Below are 15962 nucleotides of genomic sequence, written 5' to 3'. Positions count from 1 at the left end.
CTGATAATATGTATACATTGTGAAAGGATTCCCCCCTTTGAGTTAATTAACATCTCCATTACTCCACATACGTACCCCCACCTTTTGGGATGAGAACATTTAAGTTCTACCCTCTTAGCAAATTTCAATTATATAATACAATGTTATAGACTGTAGTCACCATGTTATACATTAGATAGTCAGATTTTATTCATCTTATAGCCAAAAGTTTGTACACTTTCATCAAACTCTCCCTATCTCCCCCACCCTCATGTAACTTTATAGCATCTGAACTTATAACAACATTTTGTCCTCCTGGTCTCTGTTCTTAGCTGCTTGGCGGGGGGGGGGGAGACAAAGTCTGTCATCTTCATAATATCTCTAGCACTTGAGCACATAGTAGGTGTTTAATACAGTTTTCCAAATGAATTATGAGAAGTTCATTCAGAAACATACTCTAGGGAATTGGTTACATTAAGAGAGTAGGACATTTTTTTATACCATGGAAGCTCAAGCCCCAAAGAGGGAAAGACATAAATTAAATACTCACACAGTAGTGAGCTAAGTTCTGTGATAAAGGCAAGGATAGATGTGTTTGAGAGCACAGAGAAGAGTAAGAACATCCATCTGGGCAGTAGAGGTTATGGACCCATGGCTTGAGTCTATCCTGCACATCCCATCCACTTCTTCCCAGCATTCAAGTCTGCAGAGCAGCCACGCTGATTCTCTGATGAACAAACAGGCAGGGGATGGAAGAGTTATTTCTGAACATGAATTATCTCATGAAGCGGTTGGGGAAGGGGGAGGGGGAAGAGAGTTGTTTGTTTTCTACCAAATTAAATTGGGTATGCTGTCAGGACACCCAAGTGGAGTACTCTCTGGATAGTTTGAAATCCTGGGTGTGAGGTTCAAGAGAAAAACAATCAGGAATAAAACTGTAAATTTGGAAGGCATAGCATAAAAGCAATATTTGAAACTGGGGAAAAGTGATTTTGCCTTTGTAGAGAATAGAATAAGAGCAGAAATAAACAGGGGGGAATGGACAGAAATGTGTTGCATCTATTTATAAACACTGTGCTCCCAAAGTAATATCTAGCCTTTCTGTGTAGGAACAGTTTTCTGCAGAAATGCCAAAGCCCCCTTCTGGTCAGATGTGTCACATGGAATGATAGCTGACACCTTATTCAATGGGAATGCATACGGGGCTATAACATAAAAACAATGGGGGATAAGCTTGGAGCATATTGCTGTCAGGGGACACATAGCCCCCCCCCCTTTTTTAATGAAGGGAAAGTGTTCTTTGGCTTCTCAGAAGCTAGATTTGTAACCAAACACCTATTCTTGGGAGACAGTGGTTTTATTCCTGGAAATATTTGTAAAATTTCATATAAACAAGACTGGTGTTCCTTGCATTTTAATTGTTTTTCTCAAACCCCTGTGATAGCAAAATGTTGTTTTTTATGAGGATTTTTTTCCAGAGTACTAAATCTTGATATAATCGATACTATGTATGTTAACTATCTTCAGGCTGTCTGTGTAAGTTTGAATTATTAGATTCCTCTGAGGTCTAGACTATTTTTCTTTCAGCTATCACTTACCATTTATCTATCCATCTATAGTATATAGATGTTTTACAGGAATATTTCTAGGTACATAAATAAATTATGTGGCTGGTGGCAAAGATCGGTTGTTATAGCAAGGCTCCAGTGTATTATATTTAATAACCCAAACTGTGATTAAAAAAAAGAGAGAGAGCAGCAAGAGAAAGGCTGTGTTCTTATGAGTCCATACTGGTCCCATCCTCATAGTGCTAGAAAAGACCCCATAATGGGACTGTGTTTCCTGTGACACTTTTACATCATGGGCACAGCATCCTGGGAAAGTAAAGGTGCTCTACAGATAGAAAGTTCTGTCAATTGAACACCTCAATTCAGTAGTTTCCAAAAGCTATCGACAGCTAGATTCATCCCATTATATTTTCCTTTTTACAAATGCTGAGCGTTTGTTGAAAAAAAATGTTAGATTAATTCTCCCCAGACTCCCCTTTCTCCTTCTCCTTTTCCTGCTTCCTCCTCTGACCTCTACCGCTTAGCTACCCAAAGGACTGGGAACAGGTGAGATGAGAATGCACATGGTAAAAAGGTAATGAAATTGAAAACGGCGGCTGGGGAAAATTTACATAAAAGTAAAAACTCAGTACCAAGGAAAGGAAAAATACACATTCACAGACTGTAGTAAGGGTCAGTCTAACTGTTACAGTGGAGCTTCAAAATAAGCTATGAATGTTTTGGAAGAAGCAGCAAAATGGAAGACATGAATGGCTACATAAGTCTTGTTATTAAAAAAAAGAAGTAAAGCAGTTTCTCAGGGAGCAAAGTTTTCCTAGCAGTGATTGTTTTTGTTTCTTATGGGAATACCAAGCATTTAAATTTTTCATTTAATCCTCGTAACAAGGCGAGTATAACTGCAAACAGTTCACAAGTTGAGGACACTGAGCACAAACACATTAGACAGTTTGAAGTCATACTGGTGCTAAATGTAGGTATCAGGACTCAAACATGGGTCATCTGATTCTTATTTTTGTTCCAGAGTGTCACAGTTGTTTTCATAGTTTGCCCTTTCCTGAGAAGCTCTAGCTCACCCTGTTTTTTTTTTTTTGTTTGTTTTTTTGAGAGCGAGTGGGGGGAAGGGGCAGAGGGAGAGGAGGGGGAGAGAGAGAGAGAGAGAGAGAGAGAATCTTAAGCAGGTTCCATGCTCAGCACTGAGCCTGACATGGCGTTCAATCTCGTGACGCTGAGTCCTGAGCCGATATCAAGAGTCAGAAGCTCAGCTGACTGAAGCACCCAGGTTCCCCTCACCCTGTTTTATTTAATGGATGCATTCCTGAAAATTCTTTCTAAAATCAATCTAGCAAATATGTATGAGTGTGTACGTGTATACATTCACACACATATTTATATGTATGTATAGATAGGTATATAGATATAAATATATATTGCAAATCAAATCATACTTTTTATTTTCAAGATTCTTAATTCCAGGGATGTTTTATCTTATAACTGATAACCATTTGGCAAGAGTCCCCAGCTTTTAAACTTATCTTTAATAGACAAATTGAAAGTCATAATTTTCAACATTTTCATTAGCAACAAAATCCTCTTCTCCATGGAAATTTCCTCCAGAACCCCACAGACAAGAGCCTATTGAAGGGGAACTGCTCTGGAGGAGTCCTGCATAGGACAGGGGGAACACCGTACTCTCAGAGAAACCCCAGGCTCCACTCTGTTAAACACAATTTGAAACAAATTACTTTAGGATTTAAAAATACCCACCATATTCGCTGTCTCATTAAAATAATTAATTTATTGTTTAAAATAATCCTGTTGGGTGTGTCGGTGTAGAATTTCGCTCATTTTAAAGTTGTAGAAATGGAGTCTCCAGTTAATCAGATGCTGGTCACTATTGGTCAACTGTCATTTGTGTTCTTTATTGCCCCATTGACTGGGTTTGGAAGACAGAGGAGACAGTGCGCAGTGTGAGAAGCTGATAGCAGAGAACAAGTTTCTTCCTAGCAATGCATTTTGCAAGTCTGTTCTCTTTTGTCAAGTAGCCCTAAAGCAGAGGGTGGGACAGCCCATGGATTGATGGTGACATATGTTATGGTTTAAGAATTAACAAATGTCTTGGGGCACCTGGTTGGCACAGTGGTTAAGCGTCTGCCTTCGGCTCAGGGCGTGATCCCGGCATTATGGGATAGAGCCCCACATCAGGCTCCTTCGCTAGGAGCCTGCTTCTTCCTCTCCCACTCCCCCTGCTTGTGTTCCCTCTCTCGCTGGCTGTCTCTATCTCTGTCGAATAAATAAATAAAATCTTAAAAAAAAAAAGAATTAACAAACGTCTTAACCATTCTGAAATCATTTTTTATAGTGAAAAAAAAAAAAACCCCAGAAAGGGAGTCTTTTAAAATGAATAGGGGTACTAAAGAGACTGTGGTTGTATAGAAAAGAGTAAAGTAGGAATTAGAAATTCCTATATATTATAGAAGGCTATATATTTCTGCTTCTCTACTTTGCCTGGATTGTCTTTCTCTTTGAAATAAATATTGAAATCTCTCTTTTAAATTTCCTATTACAAAAAAAATTCAAACATATACAAAAGTAGAGAGAATAATGTAAAATCCCTCAAGTACTCATCACTCAACTTCAGTAATTTTATACCATATGACCAGTTTTTGTTCCATCTTTATGGACCTCCACCCTGGATTATTCTAAAGCAAATCTTTGACATCATTTTATTTTTTCTGTAAATATGATAAGGAAGCCTTGTAATAGAAGCCGTGTCATCCTTAAAATGGTCATTGCTCATGCATCAAGTTCTACCGTCTCGGTTGAGAGAAGGTATGGCCTGAGGGAATGTTCTGCTGCCCTGATCACAAATAGTGATTCTAAAACTGATATTGAGATCCATACTTAGTGAGTATGCTTCCGTTCTTTAGCATTTGAGAAGGAAATTGGAGGCTTGTCTCTTCCGGAATAATGTCTGAACATTCATCATTCAGGAAGTCAGAACTCGGTGACTGTGCCTTCAGGATAGCTTTGACTGCTCCCATATGCTCTCCTGCTGCCTCTGATTCTATCAGCTAAATGCCATAGTTGTAAGAGCAGTTATTTCCATAATCTAGACCTAGAACAAGATCCTCTAAATGCCTCTTAGAAGGTCCATGGATAAGTTTTAGAAGGTCTATGGACCTCCTGAAATTATGTACTTAATTTTGTGTAATGTGTGATGTACATTTTTAGAAGCTCAGTACCTTTCACTACCTCCTCAACGGGGCCTGTGAATCCTCCAAAATATTAAAATTGCAGTACTGATCTTTGAACCTATGCTCAGAAAGGCATATCAGTTCATGTAATGGATTACAGTGAATGAGTCCCTGAATGTCGGTATGATCCAAGCAGAAAAACATGAAACCGCAGTCCTGCAAATGTCAGAGAGAGGATAGAATTTTGGTTTCTATCTGGAAGATGCCTTGTAGATATCAGGGAATGAAGACATGATAGCTAGCACTTGAGAAACTCTTACATAAACTTCCAAGGTGACAACCAACTTTATAGGACACAGACTATAATAGGGCACTTGGATACCATGGTGAACTAGTTAGTGCTTCCAAGGACCATAGTGCTTACAGGGGTCCCAAAGGCATTTGTTTGTGTTTATGTATAAAAGGTGGATATGGTGATCTGGGACACTGTAAAATGGAGGTGGATAGTTTTTAATTTTTATTCAGAGTTACTCAAGGTAATTTAAATCGGATTATCATATTAAATGGTGTGGATTGCAAAAATGGCCATCATCCTTCACTGCTCTCTAGTCCGTAACCTTTATAATATGACTTTGCAAAGTCTCTGACCAAAAAGTAGTCTTTTTATTTTAAATGTCTCCTTAAATCTGTATTGGTTTTGTGATTTGCTTTGGCCAATAAATTTGGTGGAAATAATAGGTTTTCAATTCCAACTGGAGTCCCAAAGAGGCCTTGTATACCGCACTTCTGTTTCCTTTCTCTCGGGACCCCTGCCTCCATTTGCTCAAAGTGCCAACTTTGCTGGAGGTGGCAGACTATGTGCTTCAGAGCTGTGTCAGCCCTGTTGTCCTAGCTGATGTCCCACATATGAGAAGTGGCCCAACCAAGATCAGCAAAGCCACTTACCCTGGCTTTCCCACCCCAGCTGATTGAACATGCATTAGTTGACCTGAAACCCTGAACCTAGTTGGTCCCGCCCAAGTTTCTGACCCTTAGAATCATGAGCTACATAAACGGTTATTGTTTTAAGCTACTCCATTTTTGGGGTGCTGGGGTGGGAGGAAGTTTGCTATGCAGCAATAACTAAGTCAAATAATAGGAATCATTTCTTGGAGATTCACATTCTTATATTTGAAAGATATTTCAGTGCCTCCGAATCTCTGACATTTTACCCAAACTTGTTTGTTTCTATACCTTGCATTCAAATATGGACATTATCTTTTTTTTTCCTGTTCCTCTCCCTTTCCCTTCTGTGAATGAGAAGTGTCACCGTTAGCAAAATACACTGAATTCTCTAATTTTGCTCCCCCCCCCGGCCCTGTGCACTAGAAATTTTTATCTGCTGTAGAATAAAAAAAAAATTGGGTCGGCAAATGTATTGTTTATGCCAAGAAGCTGGCTTTGAAAAGCCAAACACTGAAAATATGTATATTTTATGTATCAGTATATTTATTTTGCTGAAGCTTCCCCTCCCTGAGGCAGAATTCAAAGTCGTTTTATTTGTAGAAGAGGAATTAAGTAAAACTAATGATGGTGAGTGAAAAATATTCATTGATATTGCAAAATGTGATCCTCGTCTGCACTCACAATTATTATTAGTAAAACACTGATTAAAATGAAAGGATGATAGTAGAACAAATACCTTAAGCTCTTCATTCTAATAATAGTAGATCAGCTTTTTAATAGTAGATCACTTTTAGTAGATTAAATAGTAGATCACTTTTTAATCTAGGAATTGAGTCTATAGTTTTTTGTGTTATATTCAAAGATATTTGAAACTCCAAAAGAGACTAAGAACCCCTGATTTAGTACAAACTTTTTTTAAATAATTTATTACTAGGTGTTTGAATAAATTTATCTTTTCCTATATGGACATAGCTGCAGCTTTTGTCTGTAAAAAAAGAAAGAAAATTTGGCTACATCTTCTTCTCTCAGATGTTAAATAGTTGAGAAGGAACCTAAAACTGTTTTCACTTACCCACAGAGGCTGTGCTGCCTCTCTGAATACAAACAAGATGAAGATTGACTTGTGAATATTGGTCCTATAGTCTGAAAGAACCAGGAACATACATAGTGGAGAAAAAGGACGATAGAAGCAATGAAGTCCAAATGGAAGTAGTGATAGAAACACATCGAGGGGTAAAAAATTTAAATATGTCAGCAGGTGGGAGACATAATTACCCATCTCTCTGACTAATCTCAGATAAATGGGGGAAGGGCTTTCTGCAGGTCTCACTTATATCTTATTCAAGCTGTTTTTCTTAGCTAGACGCCAGTCTGATTCAATGCTTGATTTCCCATTGAGAAAGTCAAAATCATGGTTTTGCATTTTTATTCTCCTTTGCCATTAGAAGGAGATGCTCAGATGAAGCTGGAAGTACACAGGGAGGTAAGTAACACCTGTGAAAGGTGAACCATGAGGGGTNGGTAACACCTGTGAAAGGTGAACCACGAGGGGTGCAGGATTGGGCAGGAAAGCCACCACAGAGCATCGCTGATTAGACACCTGTGAAAGGAAAGGGGAAAGGAAACCAGCTTGGGAGGAAGAGCCCGGAACCCTGATGCAGACCAGAAAGCCCCAGCCAGCTGAATGGAAGCTCTATAGTACAGCCAGCTCACTAGAGGAATCTTGAACTGGGCAGAAATAGCTACGTCCTATTCCCCTGTTATGCTCAGTCATAGAACTGGGGCTGCCTGAGAGGATCCTGGCCTTAAGTTAAAAGCTGAGACAGTCTGGAAATCCTGAAGGGCAAATTCTCTCTGGAGGGGGAATCGGAAGGACACACCTGCACAACTGCCCCAGCCCCCTTCCATTATATGAATGAGGAATGCTTAGCCATTTCTAAGAAGTCTGAAATAATGCAACAAGTTCACTAACAAATACATTAATTGCCTTTCCCAAGGATTATTTAAAATGTCAGAAAGGAAGTTTGTTTGTTTGTTTTTTTTTCTTGTGTTTTTAAACCTTGTGCTAGGCTGGAAAGGGGGAAATTTTTTAAGATACAACACGGCATAGTTGAAAAAGAATAGGATTTAGGGCAGTTATGTGTTGTGACCCCTTCAGATTCTTACCATTCTATCTGCAAATGTTATTAAGACCTTACTGTGTCCTAGAGACCTCAGTAGGAAATGGAAATGTTGATGTGGAAAACACAATTTGACAATGAACTTCAGTCTAACTGAGGTGACTTAAGAATCAGTAGTTACAAAACAAAATGATAAACACTCTAATCAACGTATAGCCTCATTGCCTTTGCCATCATCCTTGTCAACATTGCCATGATCCTCGAGTACTTAACATGTGCTACGTTCCATACTAAGTCCTCTAAATACATTATCTCATTTAAACCTCATATAAAACCCTATCAGTTAGGTAGCCCAGAAACATTTGTTGAAAGAATAAATAAGAGGAAGGAAGAGGAGTCAAGGTAGGAGGGGTGAGGGATTGGAAGTGGAAAGCATGAGAACAGAACTCTGGCATTGTCAGATTCCATCTACCCATAATTCTTTGTGACTGACGCATACATTCCATATTGATTAGGAGTGTACAATAAGGACAAACTGGCAGAAAGGAGGGAATGAGGTAGATCTTGAGGAATTTTGTGATCTCAGCTATGGCATTTAGCTTTTGGTTGAAAATGATGAGGAACCACTGGAGGAATTAAAGCCTTAGTTTCCTGCCTCTCCTCCTGGGTAATCTTACCATCGCCTAGCTCTCAAGATTTTAATGTGTAGGTATAATGGGATGTCCACAGTGAGGGCGTCTGTCAGGGGTGCCATACAGCACATCAGGTCTTCTCCAGTCCTGCTAACTCTACATTGGCGATACCTGTGAGCTTGTTAGAAATGCTAGGTATCCACCCCTAGGCCAGATTTGCTAAACTTGACTCTCTGAGGGTGGGGTTCAGGGGTCTGCATTTAACAAACTCCTCCAGGTGATCTTGATGCTCAGTAAGTTTGAAAAGCTCAGTGCTAGACCAGAGCTACTGAGTGCGTGGTGATCTGGTGGCCCATTCTCTTCCGCTGTCTGGGCACTGTGTCTGGTTTGTGAAGAGGTCTGGAGAGAAATGGAAGGTAAGTGTCTAAAAGCATTTAAGGAATTAATCCGAAAGATTTTTCTCTTTGGCTGGCTCTTATTTAAAATTTGGTTTTGTATTTTGTAATGCCCTTTTTAATTTCACTTTTCTAAATACTTTTTTAAATGAAATTTTACAAAACTAACAATCTGTGATGAATTGGTCACACATATAAGCTAGTCCTTCATCACAGAAGTGTGAGAAGCTTCCTACACTGAGCCATTGGGGCTCTTTTGACTTTGTTTCAGTTTGGGTGTCCTGTTTATAGAGGACATTAAATATTCCACCCTGGGAAGGTAAATGTTAACTTATGTTTTGCACCTTGTATATGCCATTATCATTCCCCATGGCCCCCTGATTTCCTGCTTTGGGGCCACTTGACAAATGAAGCCTATTTTTCCTGAGTGCTGTTGCTAGGAAGCGACTTGCTTTGATACTGGCTTCTCACACTTCCCACTGACTTCACTGTTTTCCAGATGTGTTCAGACCTGGAGATTAAACAATAGACGAAAGAGGCCAGAAGGAAGGCATTTTACTGCAATATATTTTGGTGGTGTTACCGTAAACAATTTTTGACTTGGCCGATTGAAGGAGAGAAAAATATATGGATAATTCTCACATTGTAAAATTACCAGAAGTAATTAATTTTCATGGAAACAAAATACCCTTTAAAAATATCATTAGAAGTCTGAAAGTGCAATATAATACTTCAAAGCTTTCTTTGGGGAGCCTTTGTGCTTTATAGGTTTGAGGGGGAGTTTATAGTACTCGTCTGCTTTTGTTTAATAAAACAGACAATGAGCTGTTTTCAAAGAGGAGAAGAATTTCCTCAATAGCAAATAAGTGGAATAATGAATCTTTTACTTGTTACACAAAAAAAATCCATAAGGGTGATCAAAAGATGCTTTAATGATGGAAGGTGACTCAAGTTGTTATGGCAACTAGAATCTGAAAGTACCTGGTTGTACGTGTGTGTTTTATTTTCCTCCCTCCCCTTTTCGAAGAAAGGGGGAAAAAAGTTGTCTTCCATCTGGTTTAATCACAGTGTTAAAATACCAACGTCAAGGAAAAGTATCTAATAAGGATAATTTCACATCTGTTTCAAGATGTGATATTTCACCTTAACAAGAAATAATGACAATCGCAGGCAAAAGTCTTTTAGGAGAAAAGAATATGATTGTACATTATCATAAATTGCTAAAGACTTTTTAAATTGCTTTAGACTTATTTTTTTTTTAACTTGAATTATGTTAGCTGGATTCATTTCTTTCTTTCTCTTTTTTTTCTTTTTTCTTTCTTTCTTTCCTGTCTTTTCTTTCTCTCTCTCTTTTTCTTTCTTTCTTTCTTTCTTTCTTTCTTTCTTTCTTTCTTTCTTTCTTTTTCTTTCTTTCTTTTTCTTTCTTTCTTTCTTTCTTTCTTTCTTTCTTTCTTTCTTTCTTTCTTTCTCTCTTCCTCCCTTCCTCCCTCCCTCTCTCCCTCCCTCCCTCCCTTCCTCCCTTCCTTTTCCTTCCTTCCTTCCTTCCTTCCTTCCTTCCTTCCTTCCTTCCTTCCTTCCTTTTCCACCTGAAGAAGAGAACATGGACTTGTGGTCACAGAGAGGGTTGGAGGTGGCCTTAGGTTACTTAACACTCGTCCCACTTGAGTAGCCTCTGGCAATTGTCTATGTAACCATTTCTCTTTTGTTTTCTGTTCTAATGCAAAAGAGGAAAAGGTATCTTTCTTTGGAATGGAAACTTTAAAAACCTGAGTCTTTTAAACAATAGGAATTGTATGAAAGGGTTTATTTTGCCCTTCTTGCCACAGTGGGGAGCTGTTTAAATATCATCCCCCCCTCACCCCGTTCTCCTTATCATTATGTATTTTGAAGGTAAAATTATGAAAAATCTACATTGGCAACCAAACAATGAAGAAGGCTCCAACCAGGATCACTCCATGGGAATGCATCTCTTAAGCTAGTATAAACTTTTAGTAAGTAAGGAAGCATTGTTTTCGCTCTCTTTTGAGAGCAAGCTATGGATTCCGTGGAATATTCTGTCCTGGACCCATAAGGGAGGAGTGAGCCCACTGAGGTGATTTCCTGCCTCCTTGTCCCAAACAGTAATCAAATGAGACATTTAGTACCTTCTTTTTCCTTCATAAAAGAGGTATTGATCCATCTTAAGCATCTAATAGATTCATTTCAAATGCACTCTATTCTGATCTTTTTATCTATAAAGAGGTTAACCTATAGAAAAAGTATTTGTGGCTGTTTGTAGTTATATTCGGCTATGAGTGTTGGGAAGGGTAATGCAAATCAGTTTAATACAATAAAATCAGAGGTTGAGACGGTGCCGCGATCTCCATATGCTACCCTCTGCGTGACAAAATGGGGTTGTCTGTTTGAGAAAATGATGCTGCTGATCCGTGATCAATGTGCCCTTTTATTCTGAGTTACTTTTCAGAGACTTCAGTAAAAAGAGGTTAATTAAACAGAAAGCTGAATGCAAGGTAGTGAGCTGATCCTGAGGGTTTCCTTTATATCTAGTCTCCCTAGGTGAATACCAGTATAAGTTACTATTTACACCAAGCATAAATTATACCAAATAGGTGTGCTGTAGCAGGTTATATAGATCAGCCATAATAAGAATGGCTAACTCTCTACACTTGTATTAGCGTGTGGATTCTCTGCTTCCTTGGGAACAGAAAACACTTGCTGAAAAAACAACTTCATTTATAAAGCAATAGTTAATGTATGCAGTGAAGTCGTAAGTATGTAGTAAACCATATAATTAAAAGTCTTCAGATTTATAAAATGCCAGAAAACCAAGAGTTACTTGGTCTATAACTACTAGAATCACTCAAGTTTAACTAGGCACAGTTGCCAGGTTAGAAATACTTTCCAGAAGAAGCTGAGATGTGTAAAACTCACTGTAGCAGTATGTATTTATCAGGAGAAAGATTCTAGATTCACAAAGTTGTCTTTGACCACAATTAGATTAAAAATTACTGTACACAAGAGACCCTAAAGGCTAATTGACTTAGGTTTACACTACTAACAGGGGCAAATCTAAAAACCCGAAGCAACGAGTCTTAGTTACAAACTCTCAGGAATGCTAGGCTTCTCTGAAACTCCTTATTACACTAATTTATCTTCATTTGGATCCTGTTTGTATGGGAGAAAATTATTTCTGATTTGTAAATGCAGTAGTAGGTAGATTTTTGTGGTAAGGAGGTAGATTTTTATCCTATTCCATTCAGTTGTTATTATTTGTTGTTATTGTGTGTTGTTTTGTTTGTTGTTTTTTACTGGATAAAATAAAGATACAATAAAGGTATTTTTCTTGGCTATATCTTCGCTTGGAAGTAAATTTTCAAATCCAGAATGTTTGCTGAGAGAATACTCGGGTTATCTTCATGCCTAGGTGCCCTAAAATTGTCGCTCCGTGAGGAAGTTTAGGACTTATATAGGGCAGGATTGCTGTATGATAAAGTACCCGAACCTTCTGTGTGAAAGCAATGTATGTTTTTTACCTTATATATTTTTGGAGGTTGGGAATTCAGAGGTAGCTTAAGATGCTTGGTGTTGCAGTTAAAATAGTATGTGGAGCTGTGTAATCTGAGGCTTGACTGGGCCTGGGTCAGCCATTCAGAGATGGCTCACTCACATGGCTGATGACAGGAAGAGTCTGTTCCTCACTGGCAACTGGCAGGAAGCTTTTGTTCCCCTCCACAGGGCTGCTTGAGTGTTACCATGACACGGTGACTGGCTTTCTTCCCTCAAAGCAAGGTGATCCAAGCCAAGGACAACAAGAAGAAAGCCATAAATGCCTTTTAAAACCCAGGCTCAAAAACCTACATCATCACTGTCTGCCACATTCACGGGGAGAGGAAGGAATTAATCTCTACCTTTTAAGAGAGAAGTGTCCATAAGTTTTAGGTTACAGTTTAGCATCACCACACATGATAATCAGCTGGGACTGATTATTGCTCTGGAGAAATTGATCTTGAGATATGGGAAGCACACGGAGGTGACCACTTGAAGATACCAAGATCTAGAAGCCAAGAGTTAACAAAAACCTTGAGATAAAAAATACATATAGCAGAGATGGTGAAGTGGTGGGTTGGCACTGATTTTGATGCAGTCCCAATAGTTTACTTTTGCTTTAGTTTCCCTTGCCTCAGGAGACCTATCTAGACAAACGTTACTACAACTATGTTAAGGAAATTACTGCTTGTGTTCTCTTCTAGGATTTTTATGGTTTCAGCTCTTTCATTCAGGTCTTTAATCCATTTTGAGTTTATTTTAATATATGGTGTAAGAAAGTGGTCCACTTTCATTCTTCTGAATGTAGCTGTCCAGTTTTCCTAATACTACATTTGTTGAAGAGACTGCCTTTTTTCCTGTTGCGTATTCTTGTCTGCTTTTGGGAAGATTAATTGACCATATTATCATGGGCTTATTTCTGGGTTCTCTGTTCTGTTCTATTGATCTATTGTTGTGCAGTATCATACTGTTTTGATTATTGCAGCTTTATAGTATATCTTGAAATCTGCCATTGTGATACCTTCAGTTGTGTTCTTCCCTTTCAAGATTGCTTAGGCTATTTGAGGTCTTTTGTGTTTCCAAATAAATTTTAGAATGGTTTGTTCTAGTTCTATGAAAAATGTTGTCAGTAATTTGATTGGAATTGCATTAAATCAGATTGCTTTGGGTGAATGGACATTCTAACAATATTTGTTCTCCCAATCCATGGGCATAGAATATCTTTCCATTTGTATCATCTTCAATTTCTTTCATCAATGCTTTATAGTTTCAGAGTACAATTCTTTTACCTCCTTTGTTAGGTTCATTCTTAGGTATTTTTTTTTTTCTGGTACAATTGTAAATGGGATTGTTTTTCTTGATTTTCTTTCTGCTATTTCATTATTAGTGAATAGAAATGCAGCAGATTTCTGTGCATTTTTTAAATATCCTGTGACTTTACTGAATTTACTTACTCTAGCAGTTTTTTGATGGAGTCTTTCAGGTTTTCTCTCTATGGGATCATGTCATCTGCAAATAGTGAAAGTTTTACTTCTTCCTTACCAATTTGGATGCCTTTTATTTGTCTGATTGTTGTGGCAAGGACTTCTAGTACTATGCTGAATGGAAGTGGTGAGAGTGGACATCCTTGTCTTGTTCCTGTTTCTCCGGGCTTAGCTTTCAATTTTTCACCATAGAGTAGGATGTTGACTGCCGGTTTTACATGTATACACACACACACACACACACACACACACACACACACACACACCTTTATTATGTTGAGGTATGTTCCCTCAATCTACTTTGTTGAGAGTTTTTATCATGAATGGATGTATTTTGTCAAAGGTTTTTTCTGTATGCACTGAGGTAATCATATGGTTTTTATCCCTTCTCTTGTTAATGAGCTATATCATGTTGATTTGTGAACACTGAATCACCCTTGATTCAATATCCTGGAAATAAATCCCACTTGATTGTGGGAGTGATTTTTTAAAAGGTATTATTGGATTCAGCTCCCTAATATTTGCTGAGTATTTGCATCTATGCTTATCAGAGATATTGTTCTATAATTCTCTTTTAGTGTCTTTATCTGGTGCTGGTGTAAAGAGTAATGCTAGCTTCATGGATTGAATTTGGAAGCTTTCCTTCCTCTTCTAGTTTTCAAGATAGTTTGAGAAGAATAAATATTAACTCTTCTTTAAATGTTTGGTAGAATTTACCTGTGAAGCTATCTGTCCTGGACTTTTGATAGTTGAGAGTTTTTCAATTACTGACTCAATTTCTTTGCTCGTTATTTGTCTGTTCAAATTTATTACTGATTCAGTTTTGCAGGGTTATGTTTCTAGGAATTCTTCCATTTCTTCTGTGTTATCCAATTGGTTGCCATATAATTTCTCATAATATTTTCTTATAATCCTTTGCATTTCTGTGGTGTTAATTGTTGTTTCTCCTTTCTGATTTTGTCTGTCTTCACTCTTCTTTTTTTGATGATCTGGCTATAGGTTTATCAATTTTTTTAAGCATTGATACAATATTCAGATTTTATTGAGATGTTCTCATTTTTTTAATGTTTTTTATCATATTATCTTAGTCACCATACAGTACATCCCTGGTTTCTGATGTAAAGTTTGATGATTTATTAGTTGCGTATAACNGGTCTGTTCAAATTTATTACTGATTCAGTTTTGCAGGGTTATGTTTCTAGGAATTCTTCCATTTCTTCTGTGTTATCCAATTGGTTGCCATATAATTTCTCATAATATTTTCTTATAATCCTTTGCATTTCTGTGGTGTTAATTGTTGTTTCTCCTTTCTGATTTTGTCTGTCTTCACTCTTCTTTTTTTGATGATCTGGCTATAGGTTTATCAATTTTTTTAAGCATTGATACAATATTCAGATTTTATTGAGATGTTCTCATTTTTTTAATGTTTTTTATCATATTATCTTAGTCACCATACAGTACATCCCTGGTTTCTGATGTAAAGTTCGATGATTTATTAGTTGCGTATAACAACCGGTGCACCATACAATACGTGCCCTCCTTACTACCCATCACCAGCCTATCCCATTCCCCCATCCCCCTCCCCTCTGAAACCCTCAGTTTGTTTCTCAGAGTCCATAGTCTCTCATGCTTCATTCCTTCTTCCGATTACCCCCCCTTTCTTTATCCCTTTCTTCCCCTACCGATCTTCCTAGTTCTTATGTTCCACAGATGAGAGAAATCATATGATAATTGTCTTTCTCTGCTTGACTTATTTCACTTAGCATTATCTCCTCCAGTGCCGTCCATGTTGCAGCCAATGTTGAGAACTCATTCTTTCTGATAGCTGAGTAATATTCCATTGTATATATGGACCACAACTTCTTAATCCAGTCATCTGTTGAAGGGCATCTCGGTTCCTTCCACGATTTAGCTATTGTGGACAATGTTGCTATGAACATTGGGGTGCATATGGCCCTTCTCTTCACTACGTCTGTATCTTTGGAGTAAATACCCAGGAGTGCAATGGCTGGGTCATAGGGTAGCTCAATTTTTAACTTTTTAAGGGACCTCCACACTGTTTTCCGGAGTGGCTGTACCAACTTGCATTCCCACCAACA

At 38.1% G+C, this 15962-nt stretch overlaps 1 long non-coding RNA gene across 4 annotated transcripts in view; it reads left to right on the top strand.

The window, feature by feature from the left end:
- The first annotated feature begins 8449 nt into the window (after window positions 1–8449).
- The window catches only part of LOC117803106, a 364896-nt gene continuing 357383 nt past the window's right edge, over window positions 8450–15962 (top strand). For all 4 annotated transcript variants that reach the window (XR_004626764.1, XR_004626763.1, XR_004626765.1 and 1 more), the window contains exon 1: window positions 8450–8854. This is a non-coding gene — a long non-coding RNA (uncharacterized LOC117803106). The remainder of the gene's footprint in view (window positions 8855–15962) is intronic.

This window comes from Ailuropoda melanoleuca, chromosome 7 (genome assembly GCF_002007445.2).
Source record: "Ailuropoda melanoleuca isolate Jingjing chromosome 7, ASM200744v2, whole genome shotgun sequence".
In the NCBI taxonomy this organism is placed as follows: domain Eukaryota; kingdom Metazoa; phylum Chordata; class Mammalia; order Carnivora; family Ursidae; genus Ailuropoda; species Ailuropoda melanoleuca.
Note: the sequence above shows the minus strand (reverse complement) of the source record. Positions and strands in the feature narration are given on the sequence as shown.